General features: G+C 43.4%; 1 long non-coding RNA gene across 1 annotated transcript; it reads right to left on the bottom strand.

The window, feature by feature from the left end:
- Positions 1-1,755: 1,755 nt before the first annotated feature.
- Positions 1,756-25,102, bottom strand: LOC139055322 (uncharacterized). Its single transcript, XR_011511670.1, has 3 exons — positions 24,948-25,102; positions 7,298-7,485; positions 1,756-2,487 (listed from the first exon to the last, which is right to left on the bottom strand). It is a non-coding gene; the product is annotated as an uncharacterized lncRNA (long non-coding RNA).

Below are 25,102 nucleotides of genomic sequence, written 5' to 3'. Positions count from 1 at the left end.
CGTCTTCTGCTAGACGAAAGGAGTTGCGTTGCGGCGATAAGCAATGGACTAAACCAGGGCTCTTATAAAACGTCACCATGCGGTCCGGAATGTTAATTACGGTGCCGTATTCTTTCAGGAAATCCATTCCAATAATCAAATCCTTACAGCACACAGGAAGAACGAGGAAAGTGGCAACGAAATAAGAATCCCGGATGCTAATTCTAGCAGTACATCTTCCAATAGGCATCAGTAATTGCCCGCCTGCCGTCCTTATTTATTTATTTATTTTATTTATTGATACTGCGGTCCTGTTTCCAGGGCCTTAGCAGGGTTCATACAAAGTGAAAAACATCCAAGTAAATATACAGCGATACATAACATAGGTCATTCGCGATGTACAAATGCAAGCAGTTACTGAATAACACACAGTAAATCACTCGCTACATAAACATAGGTGCGACTCAAATAATGGCAATGAGCATTGAGTTACAACGTCATCAGTGAGATTATTCCATTCAACAATAGTTCTGGGGAAAAGGGAAAATTTGAAGCAATTCTTTTTAGTAATTAACGATGTTATTGTCTGTGAGTGTCGATGATGTGTAGCATAACCAGTCCGGTCCATGGCATCTTTACTTTCTTCAGACGGAGGACGAGTTCCTGACTCATTATAGAGAAGTCGGCACCAGTGTCGACTAACGCTGTCACCGGCTTTCCATCCACCAAAACATTAGTGTCGGCGCTCACAATTTCTTCGGTTTCGCGGTTTATCGGCTTCACGTCGTTCTGCGGCGAGCGTGTCAGGGGCTTTTTATTGTCTTGCGGTGGGCCTGCAACCTTACCCCCGGAGGTCGCCGCCTTCAGTTTCACCGGCATGGGCTGGGTGACCTTCGTCCTCGGAGGTCAGCAAAAGTACGTACAGCAGGGGAAGGCATCTGACGTGGAGGGGTTGGAGAGCACGACCGACGGCTGAAATCGGACTGAATATGCGGCACAAATTCGTGATTCGGGTGCGCTATTGGAGGTCCATGAAAAGCAGGTTCGTCGTGGCGTGGCATGGAGTCGTAAGTTGCACGTCGACCATGGGACCACGGACAAAAAGGTCGAAATTATGTGTCGTGATGCCAGCAATGACGCGAAATGTGGCCGACACCTCTGCACTGAAAACAGAGTGGGCGCCTATCGACGGTGCGCCATGCGTTGGTTCTCCGAAATTGCGGCCGTCCCGTCTGCGGCTGGTGGTATGCCTGTAGCTGCGTGACGGGTGCGCGCCTCGAAGCCTCCTCTTGCGGCGGCGACCAAGCAGCGACTGTCGGAGGCTGGCGGTACGGCGGTGTGGTTGTAACGGGTGGTGGACATCGGTCAGCGGCTGCGTAGGTCATGGGACGCTGGTGATCTTGCAGATTGGCTGCCGGTAACACCTGCCTAATTTCTTGACGCACCACTTCGGCGATTGACGCTACGGGTCTATCCACTGTCGGTGTCAGAATCTTTTGAATTTCTTCTCTGACGAGTTCTCTGATCAATTCCCGCAAGGGCTTCTGATACTCGCCAGTCAATGCGGCGGCATTGATTGTGGTGCTGGCGGACAGACGATCGTACTGCCTGCATGACTGATGAAGGGCCCGCTCAATAGCCGTAGCCTCTTTGATACAGTCAGTGACGGCGACTGGTGGATTCCGCACAAGTCCCGCTCATTTACACCTCGCATGAGGTAGCGCAACTTTCTTTTGTCAGTCATGTTCGGGTCGGCTCTACGAAAGAGGTGGGCCATGTCCTCGGCGAACATTGTTAACGACTCATTAGGTTGTTGTACGCGTAGCTCCATCATCTGCTGGGCATGGTCGCGTCGGTCGGCACTCGCAAAGGTATCTGTGATTTTCTGACGAAAGTCATTCCATGTCGTTAGGCTAGCTTCGCGGTTTTCGTACCAAGTACGGCCGCTGTCGTCAAGGGCGAAATAGACGTGAGAGAGCTTTTGCTGCCCAGTCCACTGATTAATCTGTGCGACGCGTTCATATTTGTCAAGCCAGTCTTCAATGTCTTCGAAGACTGCTCCGCGATAGCGATCGGGAACCAGAGGATGCAGAACGGTTACTTGCTGTGGACTGGAAAACCGGCTGCTTTGGGCTGCTTGCGTTGGGCTGGTTTTGGCCATTGCGAGATGTGTGGAGCTCCTGGACAGGGGTGGTTGAAGGGGGGAGAACTCGAGGGCAAGACCTAGCAGTCGACAACTAAAGCGATGCACGGGTGTTAAAACTGGTGACAACGCGTCCGGGCTAGAGGAACGACTCCCAGAAGGACTCCCGAGCATCTGGCGCGGTCAGTACCCAGCACCTCCACCAGTGTCGCAGTGCAACGGGACAGTAGACAGGGAGACGTTCAAGAGCCGCAGGACAACTTGTTCAAAATACAAAGCAGGCGAGAGCCACGTCTTCTTCGATCTCGCCGAATCCCACTGACCCACTAGACGAAATCCGTTAATGTCCCTATTTTCGTTGTCGTCTGCATAGAAGAAAAGACGCACGCGTCAATATTTGTCCCTGTCAATGTCTGTTTTAGAATGGCAAACACTGTGAAAAAATTAGAGTACCGCTTTTTCTCCTGTCGTTTAGGTCCTGCCAATGAAGTATGCGCTTGCTTTCGGGGATACTGAGGTATTTGTCGTAATTCGCCAAAACGAATCGAACCGCCCTATTCTGAATTTTTTTCAAGTAAATCGACTAACTGACACGTATAAGGATCCCAGAAGATAGATGCGTACTCAAGTACCGAACATACGTAAGTGAGATACAGCCCTTATTTCAAATTTACTGTGTAAGTGGCCAAAATTACGACGTAGGATGCCCAATTTTGGTGCCGCTTTCCTTCTTACCTCCTGTACGTGCCCGGTTCCACCTTAAATCTGAGGCAAACAAAACTCTTAAGTATTTTCATTCCGTAACCATAACAATAAGGTGGGAGAAATAGATGTGTATTTTACTAGGATGGCTCAAAATTGTTGGTAGACGTACCAGCAGAGAGGCAAATTACCAAACACGAGTAGTTCTCTAGTGTGTAAATTAATTACAAACAGGTGAATCTGTCTATAACATGCAATTTACTTCTAATCTTGCAAAACAGAATATAAAAAGCTTGTGCGATTCGCTTTGCAGTATAGCTTTTATGGGTGAAGACTCATGAATCCAATTTTAAATCAATGAGGCTATACATTGTGCTTATGTTTTAGCTCTGGATTGCCTTGTACTGGCACATGCTTCACTGGATGAAGAAAACTAGCGAGTGGCAGCGTGTGGTGCAGCCCTGTTCAGGACAGCTGAATGCTCCACTGAGTGCAAGCTTTTCTTGCTTAACATATCGCAACTACACTATAGCTCCTCTATATCAGTGGCTATTGTATAAGGCACTGGAGCATGCAGTGCGGCAGTGATTTCTTGGTTCAAGTTCAAAATTGAAGGTTATGTCAGTCGATATCCGTAGTTCTCCCATACAACTGTACTGTGAATCACAAAAGATTAGTAGGGGGCCGAGTGGCAGAAAGTATAAGGCATCTTTTTTAGCCTAAACAGAAATATTTTAATTTGGATGACGCATTGTTATTCCCATATAAGCAGACTGGTACATAACAAATTACATGTGCCAATTAATTATTGTATTCTATTAACATTTTGGTAACGTTGTAATTTAACGATTACATGTTTTTACTCTGCAACACTCACTGTAATTGAATTTATTTTTTTTGCAGCAACCTTTTACATGTAATTTATTACTTTATTGACGAGACGAGCTGTAGCAGTTGATGTAGTTTTGGGGACCTGTACTTGGCGGGCACTGCAGTAGGACATCCGAGACCATGCTACACAGCAGCCAGTTCAGACATGCAAACCATGGAGCACAATATTTGTTTATTCACGTAACGCTCCACTACATGTTGGCTAGTGTATTAAACTGGTGCTTGTATGTTTCAACAGCGACGGCCACTTGGGACGCTAATCCCATGATGTCATCTATGGACAATTTTTACAAGTCTCGACTGGCCCAACCGGAAGCATATTCATGTTCTAGCAACAGCAAAGCACTTCGTTTCACAGAGGACCTAGATGCTGAATAATTATATGTTGTGTGCAAGATGTCTGTATGTTAGTACACTGCCTTACTCCCAAGCACGCGTAGAACCAGTTTTCGGTGTAACTGCTGATGTCTTGACAACAAAAACTAGAAATTATGACTGCTGAATTAAAAAAAAAACACCATTGTTAGTAAAGATGAGCAATGTATGAAGGCTGCAGAGGACACAATAAATGTGCCAGGCCAGCTCGTTCTAAACATGGTATCCGAGCAATGATATTAAAATTTAGAGGATTGTTGCCTCCTAATAATTGATTAGTTTTGAGTAATTCCTCAGTTACTTTTACGGGGCAGTAATTGAAGACTGTAATCAATTACATTGTTGTGGGAGGTAATTGCAACTGTTAAATCTCTTTTCTGTAACTTGTACAAGTCTGTATATAAGTCTATGACTTATAGGGGTACTGAAACACTTCTTAACGGGTCCTGGAAACGCTTTTTGCACAAAATAAGAAAGCATTGTTGATCTGGTAATGAGGCTCCTGAGAACATGCGACCCAAATATTATTCACTGCACGTAGATGGAAAGTTACAGTCTCGTGTCAAGAATAACAAAAAATTGCTTGCTCTCGCTTCTGCAAAGTCCTCATGCATTCTTATCGCAAGAAGCTGCGCCCACAGCAGCTATTTGGTCATTGCGTAATTGTGAGAACATTCTCAGTAATACAATTATTGCTTATTTGACCTAAATAAAAAAAGCAGATGTGTCTGCAATCTTAAAAAAAATTGGCTGAGGCTTAGCTTGGTTAAGCCTAGTCAGATGCGAAGCATATTGGTGGCTAAACTTGGTAAGTAACTTGTCGCCGAGCCGCATACTGAGCACGTTGCTTGGCCAGACGTTCTTCCCGCTCTTCATCAGTCTCTGTAGCACGCCGCAACCTTCGCTTCTCATTCCAACGAGCAGCTCTGTCTCCAGGAGGCATCTCACCTTGTAAGTGTCTAGCAGAGGCAAGCGCAGCTGCTTATATACCACCGCGACGCCGCGAGCGACGGCGCGAGTTGGAGCCCCGTTTCTCCTCTGTCGTGACGTCACGGTGTCACGTGGTATTGAAGGCGACACCGCCGCGCCTGAGGAGCTGGGTTGAGCTCTAGTAATATGCGTCGCATAAAAGACAGAAAGAACAGTTCAACTTTGCTCAGCCAATCTACACACCACAGTTGCATGTTGCGTATATTCTGCATGTGGCATCTTAGATGAAAAGCGCACAATAGGTACCATGATCGCCGTGAGTCTTCTTGCCACCACGACGTTAAATATCTGGCTGGGGCACTGCTCTCTTGTACCACCTTGCTGTCTCCCCTGTGTAGCTTCCAGAAAATTAGCGTAAATGAAAGGATAAAATAAGCCGCTCTTCCATCCGATAACCATCTCTAACTTAACTTGTGCTTGAAGGCAAGCTTTCATGGCAGGAGATTCATGAGGTGACATAATTTAATAATGGTGCCATTCTATAATCAGTTAGAAGAGTGTTTCAAGGCCTCTTTGAACAAGGTAAGACAATAGGTGGATGATGTTGACAATGCTATCGTCAACATCACCCGCCTATTTTATGTCCACTGCAGGACGAAGGCTCTGTCCCGCAGCTCTCGAAGCCCCTGCTTTGTTTCTATTCCATTCAGGTGGTTAACAATGTTCCCTTACATGAACCTTCTGTCACTTCGCAGCCTTCTGCAGAATTGATTTGCCGTGTTGTACATGCCTGTACTTAAAGTTCTTGATTAATTCAGTCTTGCTCTGTTTTTGCTAGCCTCCTGGTTAGCTCAGATTGTACAGCGACTTCCTCATAAAAGCATTGGTTTCGAGTTTAAACCCAGGGCCAGAATATATTTTTCTTCAACTTGGAGCATTCTTTTAGGAGAAATCTGTACGAGTTTCCTTTTTTCGCTAGATGTTACAGTCCAGTGCAATGGCAATTTCTCACTTTCATGAAATACTTGTGACTACGCGCTCCCACACATGGACGCACCCTTCCAGGTCACCTTTAATGAATAAACTATTTCAATGTCTGTCTCTTTGAACAGGTATGGGTAGGGCCTGCTGTAGGTATGGGTAGGTTCCATACGTTGCCATTAAAAAACTCCGGCAGTTGAAGTAATGTGTCATAATTTAAGTTGTGAATCGTAGCTTTCGCTATTAGATCACTACCTGGGATGGTGTTCATTCTGAATCACTGGGCCGCTGCAGAAACCTCTGCCGTAATTATGGTGCTTTTGAGTTTGTCGTTTTTGATGCCCCTGTATGTCTGTGACGCGGCATCCCCGTGTGACGTCTGTTCGGTGTTAAGATGTCTTCTAGAAGTATTCTATGAGTCCCACGTCTGATATGTATTGGAGGGTGGTGTTCATTAACATTCTGGTGTTTGTGGTGTTCACCAGGCTTCTCAAGATAGCCCACGTTTCTTTTCCGTGTGGAGGGTGCCTTGTAAAGAGTCAAAGAGCTATATCTCGACAGGTATCCAAGCTAAAGAAAAGTGTGCTCTTGTATAAACCAGAATTATTTTCCACTAACTGCAGTTTGTGGCTTGCTAGTGTACTTGTCCTCTTCCCTTTTAATATAAGGCCTCCAATATTTCCATTGAGTTCTGGTTGTGATGACTAATCAAAATCAGTATCTCTCTGTATAGATGCATCCACATTTCCTCCTATGTGCTGGTGGTTGCCCCAGAAGCATTCAAGGATGATAAGTGGTTCTTTAACTGTGCAGTAACACAATTACCAAATTGGTCATTATATACAAGTCCGCAAGACATTGGCAGCCATGAAAAATGCCTGTTGAAAATAGCCAAACATTAAAATTGCTTAGCCTGTCGGAACACAGAATGCAGCCTGTATTAGAAGGACATAGCCTTCATTGCATGGCGAGACAAGTTCGGACCAGAAAGTATGTTCAGAGAAATTTTAACTATATGCACACCCAGTGGCGTCACTCGGCTTCTCAGCACCCGGGGTGGCTGCTCACTCGTTTCGCCGGTAGAGGCAAGATAGGCTGGTGTCCTTTCAGGACATCCTTGCTCATTATAAATATATCAGGACCAAGTATCCTGCAACACAAATAACTTTAACTGAGTGGCAATCGGTGGCATGGCGTTTGCTGCAGACCAACACCTTCCTTAACCCTGTAGCCTACAGCCGCTGTTACTCAGGACTGTATACAGCCGAATGCAAAATCTGCAAAGGCAGGGCAGACCTTCAGCACATGGTTTGGCCGTGCCTCCTCAAACGTAGTCACTTCCAACAGAAGGGACACTCTTCTTTATAAATCAGGTCTGTGGAGCAGTGGGAGACCGCGCCGCTCAGCTCCAATCCACAAGTGCAAATCCGAGTCATCCGGATGGCTGAAGACGTCGCAGGGGCCCAAGGGCTTCTGGCTGCCGCCTAAAATGGGAAGAAGACAGAAGAGGATCTCCCACCCCTTCCTCTTCCCTTTACCTCATCCTGGGCAAATAATAAAGTTGTTCTCTCTCTCTCTCTCAGTGTTTTAAACTATAATGGCCAGCCGAACACAACAGAGAAAAAGTTAAATAAAAAACGGACAAGACATGCATATTGAGAAAACTAGTTTACAATTGGGGGAGGGGACGTGTCTTATGTATGTTGCACTCTTGGCCCATAAAATTATCTACTAATAAACTAAAGCCATATTTTCCAGAACTAACAATAAAGCTTTTTTTTATCAGCGCTACTCTTACCTTAGGAGGAAATGTAGAAATTACAAACACAGTCAAAATGCTGGGAGTGCATTTCAATGAACTTATGTTATAGGATGCTCGCGCAGAGCATCCCATGACACTCTACACAACCACTCAGGGCAAGGTAAACTTGCCCATATAGTTGGAATCACGAAAAAATTTCAGTGCTTATTACCTGTAAATGCATAGCTTGCGACGTACCTCGCATTATTTTACTTGCAAATTAAGATACTGCATTTTGACGTGGTTCAGTACAAAACAGACAAAATCATGAAACTCTCAGTTATGGAAAAGAATGTGCTAAGAGCAATTGCTGCCATGCCTTACAAAACACATTCGAAACCACTGTTTACCAGCTGTCGTATAATGTGCTCATCTAGCACGTAGGATGTGCCCCAAGAATGACTATCACACTACACGACACCATGTATGCTGGTCTACCTCTCACCCTCGTAGGAACTATGATTTTGAAACTCTAAAACATAATTTGCCTTCTTTACTAAGCAGGTTTGACTTATCTTACAACTCAATGCGTGAAATTTCTTTTAATTCTCTTCGAGACATCTTTCGTTAATTTTTTGTTTTGTGCATGGCCCTGCCACTGTTTCTCTCTTATTTGCATTAAATATCTACAATGAGATGTTATTGTATTTTTTATATGGTTCATGTTATGCTACACTAGGTATTCTTTGTTTTGGAGTCTTCCTTGTAAATAGGTTTAGACTGTGCTATCTGCTCTTGTGCGTACCACTGCACTGAGGTACACATGGGGGTAGGGAGCACTGTCAAGCTGCGAATTAGCGGCTTTACCCCCCTTCTCAGCGATGTGCCTATGCATGCATGTTTGGAATAAAACCTCAGACTCAGGAAATGATGCCGGTAACATTGCAATAACTCGTTTCCTTTTCAAGCTTTCTGAGTGGTCGCAGTAGCATTTTAGCTGCATTATCATCAGGATCAGGAGGTCATCAGCAGTAAATGATCAACAAATCTTGACATTAGACCAGCTAATAACTGCCTTGCTCAAGGGGAACAACTGAACAATTTCATGATGAGAGTGATGGGAAGCTTGCTTCAATACTGATAGAACCAAGTGCTGTTTTGCTTCGGGGGCCTAGAAAGAACTACAATTAGTGGGCTTTGGCTTTTGCCAAAAAGACGCATCGTCTGGTAAATGAGCGGAGGTGCAGTTGCCCATTTAGAATGAAAACAGTGGAAATTGGAGGGACACTCAATATATACTTCAACATTAGAGGGGTTGTTGCATTTATGTATGGGACAGCAGCTCCCGTAGCATTCCCGAGGTTAGCTTGCTGCCTTGATTGAGACATTTCCCTCCTGTCCCCTGTTCGATGTCACATTGTGTTCCTGTTGCCCCTGCCTTGAACCGAATCCTTTGCGTGCGCATATTTTGCCACACACAAAATAAATAATAAGTCACAAATCAGTGCTGTGTTTGTGTGCTTTCCTTTGCCAATCAGTTTGCACTGCTTTTGTTTTAGAATACATCTTAGGAACTAGGCCATCAAGGAAGTCTTTTGAAAGTACCCTATATTATCTTTGTGGCACAGTCAAGTTTGTCAGTCCACCTAAATTTGTCATCTTTTGAGCCTTCTGCTCCAGTAATTTCGGTACTGTGTACTCTTCTACAGGTCAGCACTGCTACATTTTTCGGACGTTACCGCTGTGGCACTGGGAGATAGTAGAATGTGACACGTCATTTGTAGAAGTCTCAAAGCATGCTCCACACGAACTCATTCGAAAGCACTTTATAGAACTGCGAGCGAACTACCCATGCAAGGAATTTCGTACAGATGCATCAAAGTCACGTGCGGGTGTGTCCTACGCCGCAGTCGGACCATCATTTTTGGAATCGCTGCACCCACTAACCAGCATCTTTATGGCTTAGGCCTAAGCATTATTGTCGGCTGTTATGTTGTTATGCAAATAAATTGAGAAGCCAATTGTATTTACAGACTCCTTAAGCGTAGGTAAGGCTTTAATGTCCTTACAAAAGCACAGGAATGCTCTAATAATTGAACATTATTCGCTTCTGTGCACAAGCTATGCAGGTGAGCGAGATATTATGACATGCTGGGTTTCTGGCCACAGAGGCATTCAGGGTAATATGGTTGCTGATGAACATGCTACATCCTCATCAACAAGAACTCCCAACGCTCTCATAACTGCCGTGGCAATATTTTCAAATTTTCAACAATGTTGAGCGTCAGAGAAAGAAAAGCGTCATGAACTTGTCAGTGCATTAAAGCGCGAAACCGCGCACCACGGCCGAGCTGATTTTCGCTAACCGAGTCACAGCACCAGGCGTACCCACTGTGCTCGAAAGGTAGCCCGAAAAGTAATGAAATTAGTTTCAATATTGTTAGCAGTCAGAGAAAGCGCCACAACTTGTCGCAGTAAAATTCAGTACACGCGAAACTGCGTCACAGCACCCTGTGCGACTAGCGCGCCCAAAAACTACCGAAATTAGTTAAAACAATATTGGGGCTTTCAGAAAGCGTCGCAAACATCTCCCAGTGCGATTCTTTCATTCAAATTAACTGCTCCACGACGGCCACGCTGTTTTTCGTTAACTGCGTCACAAGTCTACACTCTAAGAAAAAAGAGAGTAAAAAGTGAGTCACGGCAAGTTGACTCTCTTTTTTCTTCCGAAGACCCACTTTTACGCGAGTAGAGTCAGAAAACAAGAGTCAACATTTGCGCATGGGTCGTTTGACTCTCAATAGCACGCGAAGAGTCGTCGTGGAAAATCGCCATTCCTCTGATATTCGATAATTATCTCGAAAACAGAGCGAGGGTGGCGCAAGACCGGGCTAGAGCAACGGCTAGAGGAGGAGAAGCGCGCTAAACTAGCGCCTCCCTCTCCCAGCTTGCGTGCGTTTTATCACGTGACCTCCTCAAATACTTGACTTGGGGCGCCCATCCAGCCCGGCTCAGCCTCGAACACTTCCTTTAACGCGCACAGTCAACGGCGCGGGATGGGCTCTTATCGCTCTTTTTAGAGCGCAGCTCTTTGGCGTCCGTTCCTGGGTTTCGCGTCGTCGTCGGCGTTGTCGTCGGCCTCGTAACCAGCTCCGCCCCCCTTTCATCCCCCCAGCGCTAGCAGCGACCGACTGATACCGCTGGATGCCGCTGACGCCGCTAGAGAGTCAAGATAACGTGACTGCATAGAACACCGTCGCCGCCATGCAGAAAGAGGAGGAAAGGTTCCCCCCCCTGTTCTTGTGTGGCGGATAGGGTGCTCTTCAGTTGCCGACGCGCCGGTTATTTCACGTAGGCCCCGGCACGTCGACGAATACGTGACCACCTTCCCACGGCTAGACCTGGTTCTTAGCGCTGCGGAAGCGAGGGTATCATATTGTTTGTGTCGGCATCGGCGGCGTTGTCCCTGAAACCAACTCCGCAGCTGGAGTTGACTCACTATCGGCGTCAGCGGCATCAGTCAGTCGCTGCTATCTCTTCCCTCCTCCCTTTATCGTGTTGTCCGCTTGCTGCGCGCGCTTCTGCCCCCATCGTTTGCCGCTGGGTGTACACGCCGCCCCCCTCCCCCCTCTTCCTGCGAGTCTCCGGTTGTCAAAGCGCCGGCTCGAACTTAATTCCTTTCTTCGCTCCTCCTCCAATGCAACCCCTGTGCCCCTACCGCACTCACGAAAGACGTCGTGCACTTCCTGCAACTCGCATTAACCGTCCATCGATCCACACCGATGTTAGCAGTGGGGGACTTTAATGTTGACATAAAGACAAACAGCAATTTCCTAACACTTATGCGGGAGAACATTCCGTTCCTCTCGCTCGTAACGCGTCCCACGGCTGTGACAACCTCGCGAGGCACTTGTATAGATCTCGTCTTTGAGAATCAAGCATTGGTGTACCAAGTCGAACATATATCAGTCTATTTCTCCGACCACAAAGCTTCCTTCATGACTGTCAAGAACTGTTAGTGGAGTCTTTGTTAAAGGAATACGTGTGAAAAATAAAAAAAAATTCTGTGATAGCGCATACATGTGTTGCTCGATTTCTTTGCCTCAATCTATCGAAAAGGTGAAACAGCTTATTTGCTGCGCTCAAATTTCGCATTAGGAAGTAACGTAATCGTCGGTAATTTTTTTTTGGGGGGGGGGATTTACGTGCCAAAACCACTTTCTGATTATTAGGCACGCCGTAGTGGAGGACTCCGGAAATTTCGACCACCTGGGGTTGTTTAACGTGCACCTAAATCTAAGTACACGGGTGTTTTCGCATTTCGCCCCCATCCAAATGCGGCCGCCGTGGCCGGGATTCGACCCCGCGACCTTGTGCTCAGCAGCCTAACACCATAGCCACTGAGCAACCACGGCGGGTCGCACTTGACTTTATACGTAAGCTCGCGGTAAAACCGACATATATATTTCGACGGTTGTGCCCATATTACTGCTATCGCAAAATTCGCAATAAACAGAAAATTTCACTGAGGACCAACAGCGCTGCTTCTCCACGTCGTGATACAGCGGTGAACGATATTTCGGGAAAATGTGTTGCTAAATCTCCGTCAAACACTACGCTCGCATTTGGTGACAGCGGAACGCAGTCGCAAGAAATTGTGGAGAAAATACCAGAGTTCTGGCAGCTTCAGGTGCACTAGATTTACCTACATCAGAGCAAACTGCACTCGACAGAGATCAAGGGAAGCAAGTTAAGAACAATTACGCCGCGTCTTCCCACTTCGAGCACGCTCCGACAGCCCAACGATAGAAATTTTGCTTCTGCGAAGTGAACGTAGCTGGTATTTCAAGATGCGTGTTAAATTCACGGCTGTTTCATTCATGAGTATTACTTACGTGACGTAAAATTATCAGTGAGGAAAACAGTTTTTGTTTCAACGCAAGGAAAGAAAACCGAAACTAGTTGTGCGGATTCAAATGATCAAAAGCCGAAGCCGTCAATAGTATGGGCACGTTGCAAGTGCTAGGCGGCGCCCTGTCTTTCCGACCCCTAGCGCCATCTGACGAATCGTTGCGCGAATGCGGTAGGATTGCTCACGGCATCAGCAGCTCGCGCTGCGTGTTAGCGCCCTGTCAAACGGTAGCGATGGCGCGAAACAGCGTGCCGATATTAATTTTAACCGGGTTTCGGGAATTACAAGATCTCGACAGCTTTTTTCGTGAAAAGAATTCAGAGAAAGGAAGTCGTCTATTTGAAGTGGGGCACGTCTACGACGTGAGGAAAGTGTTGAATTCGCACTTATCGAAGTGACTGCTAAGTGTATTCCGCAAACGAAACATAACGCACCAGCGAGATGCGTGAACTCAGCGTAAGTTACTTCATTTTCTACAGTGTGGACGCACGAAATTATAGGCGACATTGATTCTTGAAGATCGGCGACAGCAGACAAATCCTAGCGGGGAGCTGCGATTGCCGTGCTGGCTTCGCAGGGAAGTACAAGGACGCCGCGGCAGTTTCCCTGTACATACAGGATGGCAAATGCGAATCCAAAACATCTCATCCAAGAACGTGGGGCGTACGAACGACTCGTAAGACCTACCCGAGGTATTCTAACGGTGCTCTCCCCAAACACAAATAAAGGTTAACTTGCCACTTGTGTTAGACTACGCTGGGAAAATATTTTTGCCCAAGTTTCTGGAAGTGCGATACTTTTATGTTGCGATTTTTCAGTGCGTGCAAAGGAGGTTCCAATAAACCATGTCGTCAAAAATTTTGGTGATCTCAACTGCCCCTTAGTTGATATGCTGGGCGCAGAAGGGTGTACGCCAGCTTAGCCAGCTGCAACCCCTCCTGAAATCTCTCAGCAAGCCCTAGCGCTGTTTGAATGGAAGAGGATTGGGAATGAGTTCCACAGCTTTACTGCGGTACAGTGTGGAAACAAACTACTTTGTTTGCTGCATATCCTGGTACGCACTGCAGGTGTCCCGTTGCTGCCATCATTGCTGTAAAAGCAAAGAATTCAGCGTTAACGCACTTGGCATAACGCCGGAACATAAAACAGCTTATGACGTCGGACGAGCGCTATCCAGTGTTGACGCCGTTCTGCTTCAGACGGTCGGCTTGGAAGCCTGTAAAGCTTTGTTCCTCGTGAGTTAGTGTACGTGCTGTTGTAGCCCACTACGCGACCGCTCGGGTTGCACTTCGGCATTGCTCAGAAAAGGCAACAGCTACGCGCGAAGCAGTGCAAAGACAGGCTTTCCGAATGCAAGCGGGCCGGTCGTATCCTGCCGGTTCCGCGCTCGCCGCCGCGAGGGGCGCCCTAGTAGGCGCGGGAACTACGTTCGCAACCTGCTTATGACGCCATTTTTCAGTTGTGTTGCATCTCGCGCGAGTACGTTGTCGTCGAGTGGTGGTTCTTTATTCTATGGAGTGGTTCTGAAAGCGCTGCGTTAGGGGCGACTGCAACCAGGCGTTGCGGCAAGTTACGGTGGGAACTTCTGTCCGTGCTGTGTGATTGCGACGAGGACGACTGCCGCCAGCAGCAGCGTATCGCCGATTTCGTCTTTCGGTTTGCACTGCATCTTTCATTGTGATATGGGAGATCGCAACGCAGAGACGACCAGATTCATACGAAAGACTGCCAGCGGAGAGTGACCTGTGCCATATTTCTCTTAACCTCTCAGGTAAGCATATCAGCTTTTGTTCCGAGTTCACAAACGGCGCGTAATCGGCCCTTCCGGCACGGCTACATTTTGCGCCACGTTTCTCTTGGCAGTTCACAGAGGTTTCTTAAGCATGCGTGGGCGTATGTATGCGAAAATACTACTGGCAGACGGAAGCCTCAGGAGAGCATCTGAAATTATAGCAAAGCTGTACTGTCATAGATAAACACCGTTCTTAACGACTCCAACGACGAGTGGCCTGTCGCATCGAAAAATCCGTAGAATACCAAGTACTGCGTAACTTGAAGTGTAGTGTGACCAGTGTGACTTTCGCTGGCGAAGAGGTTGTCGAAAGAACAGTAGTCTATTCTGAAGATTTACTAGCGCTTTAGGTATATTACCGCGAATAATAAAAACGCTACCACGCTGTATGGCAGTGTCAGGCGATTTGGCAGCACAGATATTTTCGTAGCAGTAAGGCGGCTGCATGCACGAGCGAACAGACACAACCCTTTAAAAGCGCTGAAACCGAACAAATTAAATGTGCATTTGGCGTCAAGTCGGAAACACATTGGCTTACAGTACAAGCCGATGTATAATGCTATTATTTTTTATGTCATCTTTATTTTCACGGTCGTAATTATTTAAAAGCATGAATTTGCTGCAACCTTTATATAGTAAATCCTACTAGGCGCACAAAACTTGGCTGTGTTGTGTAGTGAATTTGTGCTATTCCTACTGGTTTTCTATTTTGAGTCCGGTGTTTTATGAAAAAGAGGGTCTTTTTATTTGCAGTCTTATGTTAGTGCAGATATTTGGCAAGCAGAAATGAGTTGATTGCAAAGTTGTATCTCCCGGTGAGCTGCACATGAACCCAAGTTTATCCTGTCTTGGCTATTGTAAGGTGCATATAACAATTTTAAGTATATACAGCCGTAGTTGGCTTTGTCACTGTAGCGTATTTTGTAAAAGTAGAATGCTATGATTATTTTACTGTTTTCATGCAGAAATACCTTTTTTTCTTGTACCAAGAAACGCTCACATCATTGAATGAAATGAGGTGTGGTGTATTTTTCTACTAATTTAATAAAGGAAATTTCGTCTGCGGTGCATCAGAGATTAGTTTAATTTCTTTTACTAAACAATGCATTATCTCCTCTGCTACTGCTGTTGTTCTGTGTATCTTTGTAATTTTGAAATGTACTTTATTTTAGGTATTCAAGAAATGGCAACATGCAGAAGAAGACGCCATCTTATCCAGCACGTTATGGGTGAGACAGATCGTAGCAGGCACTTTTGCATATCTCATTAGCATATGATGATATTTGTTTTAATTTTTGTGTCCACTTTCCTGGCCTTTTTCATTTGAGCATTATTGTGCAAAGGGTAATACTTTTACATCTAGATAGAGTAATCGTCCAAAAGAGAGAAACATGGCTGTAGGAGACGACACACATAAGCCTCCTTTGTCCGTATCTCTATGTTGCGCAGTTACTCTGTCGTTATCTACCAACAAGCACAAATTCTTCATCAGCTACATTTACTAATTCTCCGTTATTACAATTTAATTTATACAACATTGAAAGTACAGAGGTTCACAGGAAGACAGAGACTTGAAATGATAAGAGCCGTAGAACAAGGAGCATCGCTGGAGCCAATGTTTCGACAAAGAAAAGCAGATAAGTTTTCTTGCCAAACATTAGCTCCAGTAAAATTTCTTGTTCTATCACTATTTACGATTAAAATACAGCATTAGTGCTCTTGCTGAAGTATTATGCATTATGGAATAAAAATTTGCAGGGTTAAATGTCAGGAATGTGAAATTTCTTGTGTATTGTAATGCTACAGCGAAAGCCAGAAAAACAAGATGTAGAGAACCACATTGTTATTTGTCACTACCCAGTTTGGCCAGCTTCATTCAGAGCTTGCACTTTGTTGCATTAATGACCACTGGAATTCATTAATTGAATTGCTTCGGGATTTACTTATATTCAGAGATATTGAACTTGTTTTAATGCAGCTTAACATAGTGCACGTAAAAATATACAATGACATTTTAAGAGGCTTCCAGTTGACTAGCAAATCACTTGATGGTATGTGCTCAGGTTACCATTGAGCTTCCACGCACAAATCGGATGCACATTTTTTTTCATTGCTTGGATTTTCATAAACATAAGTACCATGTCTTCTTTGTCGATGTTCTAGTTGTGTTGTAGGACCTAACTGTTTACATTTATTTGTATTGGTATCCATGTTACACAGACAGCTGAATTTTTTCTTGTAAACTGTGACATGGTAGGACTAAGAGCGTTTGTGCAAATTTGCTGCAGGTACACTCTGGTGGCTCCCGCCCCTGCATCCTACGACCACCGTGTCCTCACTATGTTCACTAGGGAGTTCGAAGCCTTTGGCGGCTCCTGCCACTGCGTCCTGCCACCACCGTGTCCTGACTACGTCCACTACGGAGTTGGCAGCCTTCGTGATGATGCCAAGCAGGCTGGAAGCTGACAGAAAGATCGAGGTAAATACATGTAATTAAGTGGCAAATTTTTGAGTGAAGTGGCTTGTAGCCACTCAGCAATGAAAGAATTAACTTCGAAGCAGTTTAGACTCCCTGCTATCGGTGCAGGAATGCTCAAGTCCATCCAGTTTGCCTTAGCCGCCAAGAGGCTATGTGGATTAGACGAAATGCGATGCAAATTTTGTAACTAGTAGGAGACCACTTGTACAATTTTTTTTCTTGCTTGACACAAAACTGCTTTGATAAAGCTTTAGCAATTTAAAAACAATACAGTGTACTTTCATATATGTTATCGGGCATAAATTTACTAGGACTGCCTCAATAGTAAGTATGCCGATAAACTTACACCAAAACTGACTTTTTTTGCTCGTTCATCCTCATCTCGGTGCACTGCTGCATAATTTATCTTCCTGAAACCAGTTTTTGCATGCAGCACAAGTCCTAAATATGTGGATTACATAAATTTGCAGCTTTTGCTGTAAGCGAGTTCTATGAAAATAAAATTAATAGGCCATTTTGTCCATTTTTAATGACCCATAATAAACTGAGCAGTGGCTAATAAGCAGTTCAATTTTTGGTGTAAGGCCTCTATTTATTGTCCTGAAAAATTTGGCCCCCTTAATGAAGGAACCAATTTTTTGGCTATGCCTTTTATGATGCATAGTTTGGTGCGTTACACAAGTATTTCTTGAAATTAACATTTGTCCTATATTGAAGGGCCTCCAGTTTTTCGAAAATAAATTTCAAGTGGTTGTGTGCCAGGTCGGGACAGCTCGCATGAAATAGCCTACTTACAGAAATAGGGAGGGCCATACCTGCCGTGGTTGCTCAGTGGCTATGGTGTTGGGCTGCTGAGCACGAGGTCGCAGGATTGAACCCCTGCCACGGCGGCCGCATTTCGAGGGGGGCGAAATGCAAAAACACCCGTGTACTTAGATTAAGGTGCACATTAAAGAACCTCGGGGGGTCGAACGTTCCGGTGTCCTCCACTACGGCTTGCCTCATAATCAGAAAGTGGTTTTGGCACGTAAAACCCCATTATTCGAATTTTTTGGGGGGAGGGCCCAGTACACTTGACTTTAAGTTAAGATACTATTATTGATCTACAAAAGACGGAATGAAACATTCCGTTTTATAGGCAGCTCTTCACATTCATTTACACTTTTGCACATCTGTATACCTCAAGTCTGGTGACCTGTGTCTGTTTTCATTATCTGCTATGTGCCGATAGTAAACTTCAGGTTTGCCCTATGATGGAGAATATTTTGTTGCTTATAGATATGGATCTGTGTTTTTCAGGTTGCCTCGAAATTTTACCCAAGCCGTGCCACACACTTGGGCCAGGCCTCTTGCAAACGACGTATAACCAGGCTCAACGCATGATGTCGAGTGAGTCCGGAGATCGAGGCAACCTGCTGTGCAACCAGCGTGCAACCTTTGGTGACCCTCAACATGTTCCACCTATTTCACAGCTGCACACAGCTTCCACCTATCCAAACCGCATCACCAGCTTTGGTCACTCATAGAACCATGGATGAATGTTGGGGTGGAGTGATTTGAAGAGACATTCTTTTTGTCTCTTCAAATCCTTAGCAAATACTTGTGTTATTATAATTAATATGTGTCTTTAGTGCCTAGTTTTTAATGGTTCCTTTCTATTAGAATTCTCGCCATCGATTCCTGCTATTATAATGTATGTCTCTCTTTAAGCACAGTTCTTCATAGTTCTTTTGTACTTGTCTATGTAACTGATAGGTTCATACTTCTTGTTATACAGAAGGCTAAAATGCAAACTTACGGCATTTTTTTCTTCGTTTTGATAATCTACAGCACTGGAAAGTGTTCAAGAAATGTAACCCAACGTGGGCTCTGGTGCAGGAAAAATTTAATAGCAATATAGAATACTTATTTCAAACACCCATTATTTTTGGAAAAGTAAAGAATATAGGAGCACAAAAAAGAAAATATTAAACTAGAGAAACATGAGTTCCCCTCATAAGTCTGATAATAATGTGACTTCCCTTCACTGCAAACATACCAGTAATATACTCGCATACAAGGTTTGAAACAAGAAAGCTATGATGCCCTTGGCATTTCTCAGTGCGTATTTGTCACACTGACGAATGTGAAAGGCATCGTAGGTTTCATGTACACATTGGTTGTGTTACACTTTTGAGTATTGCATTTCTCAAACACAAAGGTTTACAGCAGTGCTTTAAATAGCAAATGCATTTCCTAATTTATTAGTGCAAGTGGAACAGTACAGATTATGTAAAAATTACTTTACAGATAATGTAAAAATTATTTTACAGACTATATGTACATGGATGCACGCTTCTGATGACATAGCAGTGACGTGGTCGTGGGATGAATGACTTTATTTCAGATTTAAATATTGGCATCCAGGTCTGGGTTAGTCACCTACACTGAATAGTCTAGGTCAGAGCCCATTTACTAGAGAAAGTGAATTAAACTAGGAATTATAAACATCAAAAGATCTTGTTTAGGAAATTAATGTGACAATCAGCAAGGTTCTTTGGGCATTCATTTCCAAATTTGTAGGATATATTTTATGGCTGGTTTCATTATTGTGAGAACAAATATTTGTTTATTGTCGCACTAGAGTTGCCTGCCCCCATTTGTATACAACCCCTTTACAGGCTAAAAATTCAGTGTGTTACCCTATTTACTCGCATAATGATCGCACTTTATAAAAAAAATTGACTCAAATTCAGAGGTGCGATCATTACCTGGGTAAATTTCCCACAAAAAGAAAAAAAAATATATCCTCTGGCATTTGCTACGGGATGACAACAGGTCAATAAAGAGGTGGCTGCCTCTGTATTTACTGCGGGACACACACACAAAAAAAAAAATGGTGGCCGGCAGAGCAAGCCGAACGCGCCGAACACGATTTTTTTTTCTTTTCGTGAGTACATTACGTGCATTCAAACAGTTTCTTCCGTATCAGTGATGAATAATATCTGCAAGTTTGCGGCAATAACATAGCCATGTCCACCTTGAGGGGACAGAAACAGATGGGCGCGCTTAGCTGCCTGTGACATAGGAACACATGGCGGGCATGCTGCGGAAACTGCGGCATTTGTCTTCACCACTATCCTAATATGGCACGTTTCCGCTAAGGGTGGGCGAATATCTTAGCTGCGTTACAAACGTTGGCGAATGAATAGGGGACACTTCTAACGTATCACTGTAAACGTGGCTGCTATCATTGCCGCTCGCGATTTGTTGCGTGCCCACAAGTTGCAGACGAGAAGAAACGAAAGACGCCTTTTTTGTTGTTTTTATTGACCACAACCATTACAAAGCCTACACATAATAAAGGCAAGTTTGGTTGTAGCTTTTTTTTGTCATATAAGTGCGGAAAGTGATGGAAGGAATGAAATGGGGCATCTGCTTAAGAATGTTTGGTGCGTGCAGACTGCTTGGTTTGTCTTGAAGAGTTGTTCGCATAGCAGTTGACAGATGGTAAGCGCGATCATTATTAGCTAGACTTGGCACATGACATATCGCTGCGGCAAGTTTGGGGTGCAATCTTACACGAGAAATAAAAAAATCGAATTTTGACATCAGAATTTAGGGGTGCGATCATTACGCGAGTGTGATCATTATGCGAGTAAATACGGTATTAGGTTGTTTTTGGTTTTGCGCACTCAATATTAAGGGCTGCAAATGGTGACATACAACAGAATGCAACAATGACTAATGAATGCAAGCAGGGCGTGGGGCTTTTTAGGCAGATGCGTGCGTGTGCCATTTATAAAGCTCCCCATGGTATGCCTGAAGGCATTTTCTAACACTTTGGTAGAAAACACTGACACCCACTTTTTAAAGGGAAATACTCCTCAAAACAACTTTTTTATATATTTGTACTATAGATTTGAATATACTGTCATTTATAAAGTGTTTTATTAGATTTTAATTGTCATTGATTTTTGTGTAGCTGCTGTTCTTTAGTTATGGTCCTACAAAGTGGCAAAATATTCTTGTGGGCACTTTCCTGTGTATAAAATTTTCAGAAATAGCTTCATGCTGTATCTTATTTAGCTAGTTATATAATGCAAAGTGATGACACCTATAGAAACGGCTTGTACAATTACTGGAACTATGCAAAAAATATTAATTAGGCCACATTAAATAATTTTACAGATTGCAATTTCAATTAGATATCAGCATTCTGCATATCTTGAATAGTATGTATGCCAAATTTCATTAGTATATGACAATTATAAGTGCATAAGGTTATTGTCATGCTATTGTGAGAAAAAGTTTTTGAAGTATATTCTATTTTTTTTTCACAATAGCATGAGAAGTATGCAAGATTAGTAGGCAGGCCTGTCTGCCTGCCTACTAATCTTGCATACTTCTAGTAACTTTACATGCTGTTTGAATAGATATTGGCACTTTGCAGTCTACAAAGAGCTTAGCTAGCTGCAGCACACTGCTTTTTGTGAAAATTTAATACACAAGAAAGTGCTTGCAAATATGACTATGTATTTTGTTGTTGTGTAGGACATAACTCGAGAAGCAGCTAAACAAAAACTAATGGAATATATAAAATCTTCATGAAGAACTCTACAATTGGCTTTCTTTTCAAACCTCTAGTACAAATAATAAAAATATTTCGAGTAATATTCAATCAGCAAAATGTTCCCCTTGCTACAGTGACCTACAACATAGCGACAAAAGTTTAAGGAAAGTCCTCTTGTCAATTCGACTCTGGGCTGTCTTCCCAAGGGCTTCTGTTAAAGACTGCATTTTCCTGCATTTGTCAGGAGAGCAATACAAAAATGTTTGTGAATGTGGAAATGGTATTGGCACACTAACAGAAAGAAAGACAGTTCTGTGAAATGTAGACTTGATTATAACTTTGTTCGACATTTACATTCCGACTGCATATATTTATTTCGTGTTTTCTACTGAGTGTTTCAGTGGTGACTGCCGCTAATTATTGAACATAACTGCTTCATGACAGTGCGAATAACAGAAATTTATAGCAGTGGCAGGCATTAGAATTACAGTATTCAATGACGTCTACTTTGTAAGAACTCAGACTAGCACCAGTTCTGAGATACACATACTCAAAAGGTAATGATCAAATAGATTTGTCTTTCACACAGAATTGTCCCACAAGGCTTACAGAACTCATTGTTTGTCATCTTGTACAAGCAGATTATGCGCCAGATGTAATTTATGCTCAGTAAATATACATAAATCAGTCACGCGAGGTGTCTCACTTTAGTTTGCAAGTTTGAACTTCTTTTAATCTTGCTTGTTTTTATTTTGTTTCCTTTGTGAGCATGAGTGAGTTGGTGACCTTGGCACATATTGTCAAAACTGTTTCTTCATCACTGGGAATCGTAAAATTTCATTTACACATAAAATTCCCAGTTACTGATATGGTAGGCTTCGAGCTTAATTCCCTTATCTTTCATATGTTTATCTACCAAGTAGTTTTATCGTTCATTGAAACATATCCATGCAATGCAAAGTGGGCACCCAAATTATAAATATCGGTTCTTGCTTTCTACCCTGCTCTGGTGTTTTCAAAACCGAGCATTGGTGCAATGGCCTGTCTGCACCTGCAGAAAAGTAGTGAAGTGGCTAAAGTTAAAGGTCAACAACATAATTAAGATACAAAGCAAAAATATAAGTTCGAAATTGTCTCCCATAACCAGAGTTTTGCTTAGAATTTAAAAAAATGGACATCCTGCTCGGGTGTGAGAGTTGCTTTGGGCACCAAGGGGACAACGTAGCACCTGTGCTAGTGTACAGAAAGCAAAAAAAAAATCACTCCAGATTGGAGCGGCAGCGGAAAGTTAAGCACAGATGTTTTATTTCACGCACCATTAATGCGGCTTTTCATCTGATCCTGTTGTATGGGAACGCATACTTTGGGAAGACAATCCTTTGCGCCATTGTTACCTTAGCGGGACACCAGAAAAAGGTAGAAATAAATAAAATCGAGAACAGGTATTCACACTTGGTTGCACACAGTCTATTATCTGGAAGTGTTTCACTCTACAAAAGTCTACTGTGATAGATAATCATAATGACAAAGACAAAAGTATTAAAAGAGGTATGTGCCAGTCATCCGTCCGTGACCTCCAGTGTTTATAGAAACACTTCTTTCTGTATATGTGCCAAGCCGTAGGGAGGCTTTATGTAACTCAGTCATGCTTGCTTAGTTAAAGATTGGAATAAGGGAAATCTCAAGAACATTGTATGAGTGATTTATAAATGTGGCACCTAAAGTAACTTATTCATGTATGTCCTGAGGATAGATTACAGCCAGTGCATAATGTGCTCTTACAGGATGACTTGTGATGAGTAAAAGAAGCCTTCCTCACATCTTCCTCTTTGCTTCTTCTGAATCTTTGTGCACTATGTGTATTGTTACAGCTGCGTGCATGCAGCTGGGTATAGTTTATGTGTTCTGCTTCCTTCCTTGTCCTCATAATTCATGCGCCATCTTTGCCGTAACAAAATACAGCTACCAGTGCTACTTATTTTGTCAATGTGTTTGCATTATGGAAAGTTTTGTATTAGCGGTTATTTCTACCTGTGAAATTGTCTGTGTCAGCTATTATACTTAGTCTTGCAAAAGTGTGTTTCTCAACATAAATAAATGATCAGTATAAGCGTTGCTGTATTTATTTTTGTAATTTTGTCAGTTATGAAGTTTTGATACACTGTTGCATGTTGTATGACAGAATAAAATTGATGCACAACTTTTTAATGTGGTGTTTTTCAGATCAATTTTCATCTCACACTAACATGCAAAAATTGTGTGGGAAAAAGTGCCAACAAGAGTACCATAAGGTAAGACAGCTGTTTTTACTGTTAGATTGGATTATCAATTGCCAACCAGTTGTTTTTAACAAGCATAGTATAATGCATAGATAATGTAATCTAAGTTGGAATGTTGTTTTTATTGCACTTCATTATGTGGGTCTCATTGGCACATAAGTGCAGCCTTTCTTATTTGTTATGTGTAGCTTACTTGCTTAGAATGTTAAGTCGTAAGTTTAGAACAGGGAAATAGGTTGAACTTATAAATCTTTTGACATATTATAAGAGACTTGTGCGGTGGTGAATTAAACTTCTACATGAGTTACATAATATTTTGGGGTCTCATCAAGGTTCTGAGTGGCATTGCAGTGTCATGCATATGCAGCTGCAGGCTACATATTGGATTTTGCTTTTGCTACATTTTGCTTGGTTGGCTATTGATTCCAGTTTAATAGTAATGAGAACTGTCTTGCTTTCATGGTGATTCTGTGCTGACTGATAAAATTGAATTTTCCAGAAGACAATAACAAAGATTGATGAAATATTAACTTTTTCTTGCTAGCCTGTCATTTGCTTTTTGGCATGTTTACTGTGGATTCTTTGTTATCCTATGTTGTCTTTCCACAGTAGTCTTCTTGAGAACTAGCCGTAGTCGTGTGTACTTACAGCAAGAGTTGTTGACACATTTTGAAAAGCGGCTCGACACTGCCATTCAAGAGTAAAACGACTTACATGGACTAGTTATTTTACTTTATTTGCAAGAGACCGGCACCACGCACTAAGGGTAACTTGACACACACTTCTAGAGTCATCAGACTCATCTAGAATAGTTACCGGAATCATTCTTGCAGTGTTCATGTGACACTTTATCTTGAGTCGTCTGACTCATCTAGAGTTGTTAACCGACTCCCTCAGCACTAGTCTTGTAGCCCCTTTGAGAGAGTATAGGCGACTACTACAACAGAGTATGCATGACTATTGTGTGCGGAGTCACGCAAACACCTTGCATGGAGCACAGATAGTCTCGGGACTCTCTGCCAGAAGAGAGTTCGGGTGTCTCCCACAAAGTGTGTCGTATACGTGGCGAGTCCAGACTCTTCAAAAAGAGTAAGAGGTACTCTTTTTTTTTTCTTAGTGTGTAGCCTAGTTGCCGGGCAGTAAGCCTAATTGCTTGAAGTGCGTCGCAGACTGTCGAACAAAGTTTCTCACCTTGCCGTAGTCCAATAGTGCAGTGCTGCCTTCTCGAAGTTCCGAATGAACGCAATAATCCGCCGGGAGGCCACCAAACCAGGCTAAATCCCAAAATAGAAAAACAGGCAGACGGGCGCCCGAACAGTCCAACGCTCAGATGCGCAGCCGGTCTC

The sequence above is a fragment of the Dermacentor albipictus genome, chromosome 2 (assembly GCF_038994185.2).
Source record: "Dermacentor albipictus isolate Rhodes 1998 colony chromosome 2, USDA_Dalb.pri_finalv2, whole genome shotgun sequence".
NCBI lineage: Eukaryota > Metazoa > Arthropoda > Arachnida > Ixodida > Ixodidae > Dermacentor > Dermacentor albipictus.
The sequence above is the reverse complement of the archived record's forward strand: the minus strand, read 5'-3'. Positions and strand labels throughout refer to the sequence as shown.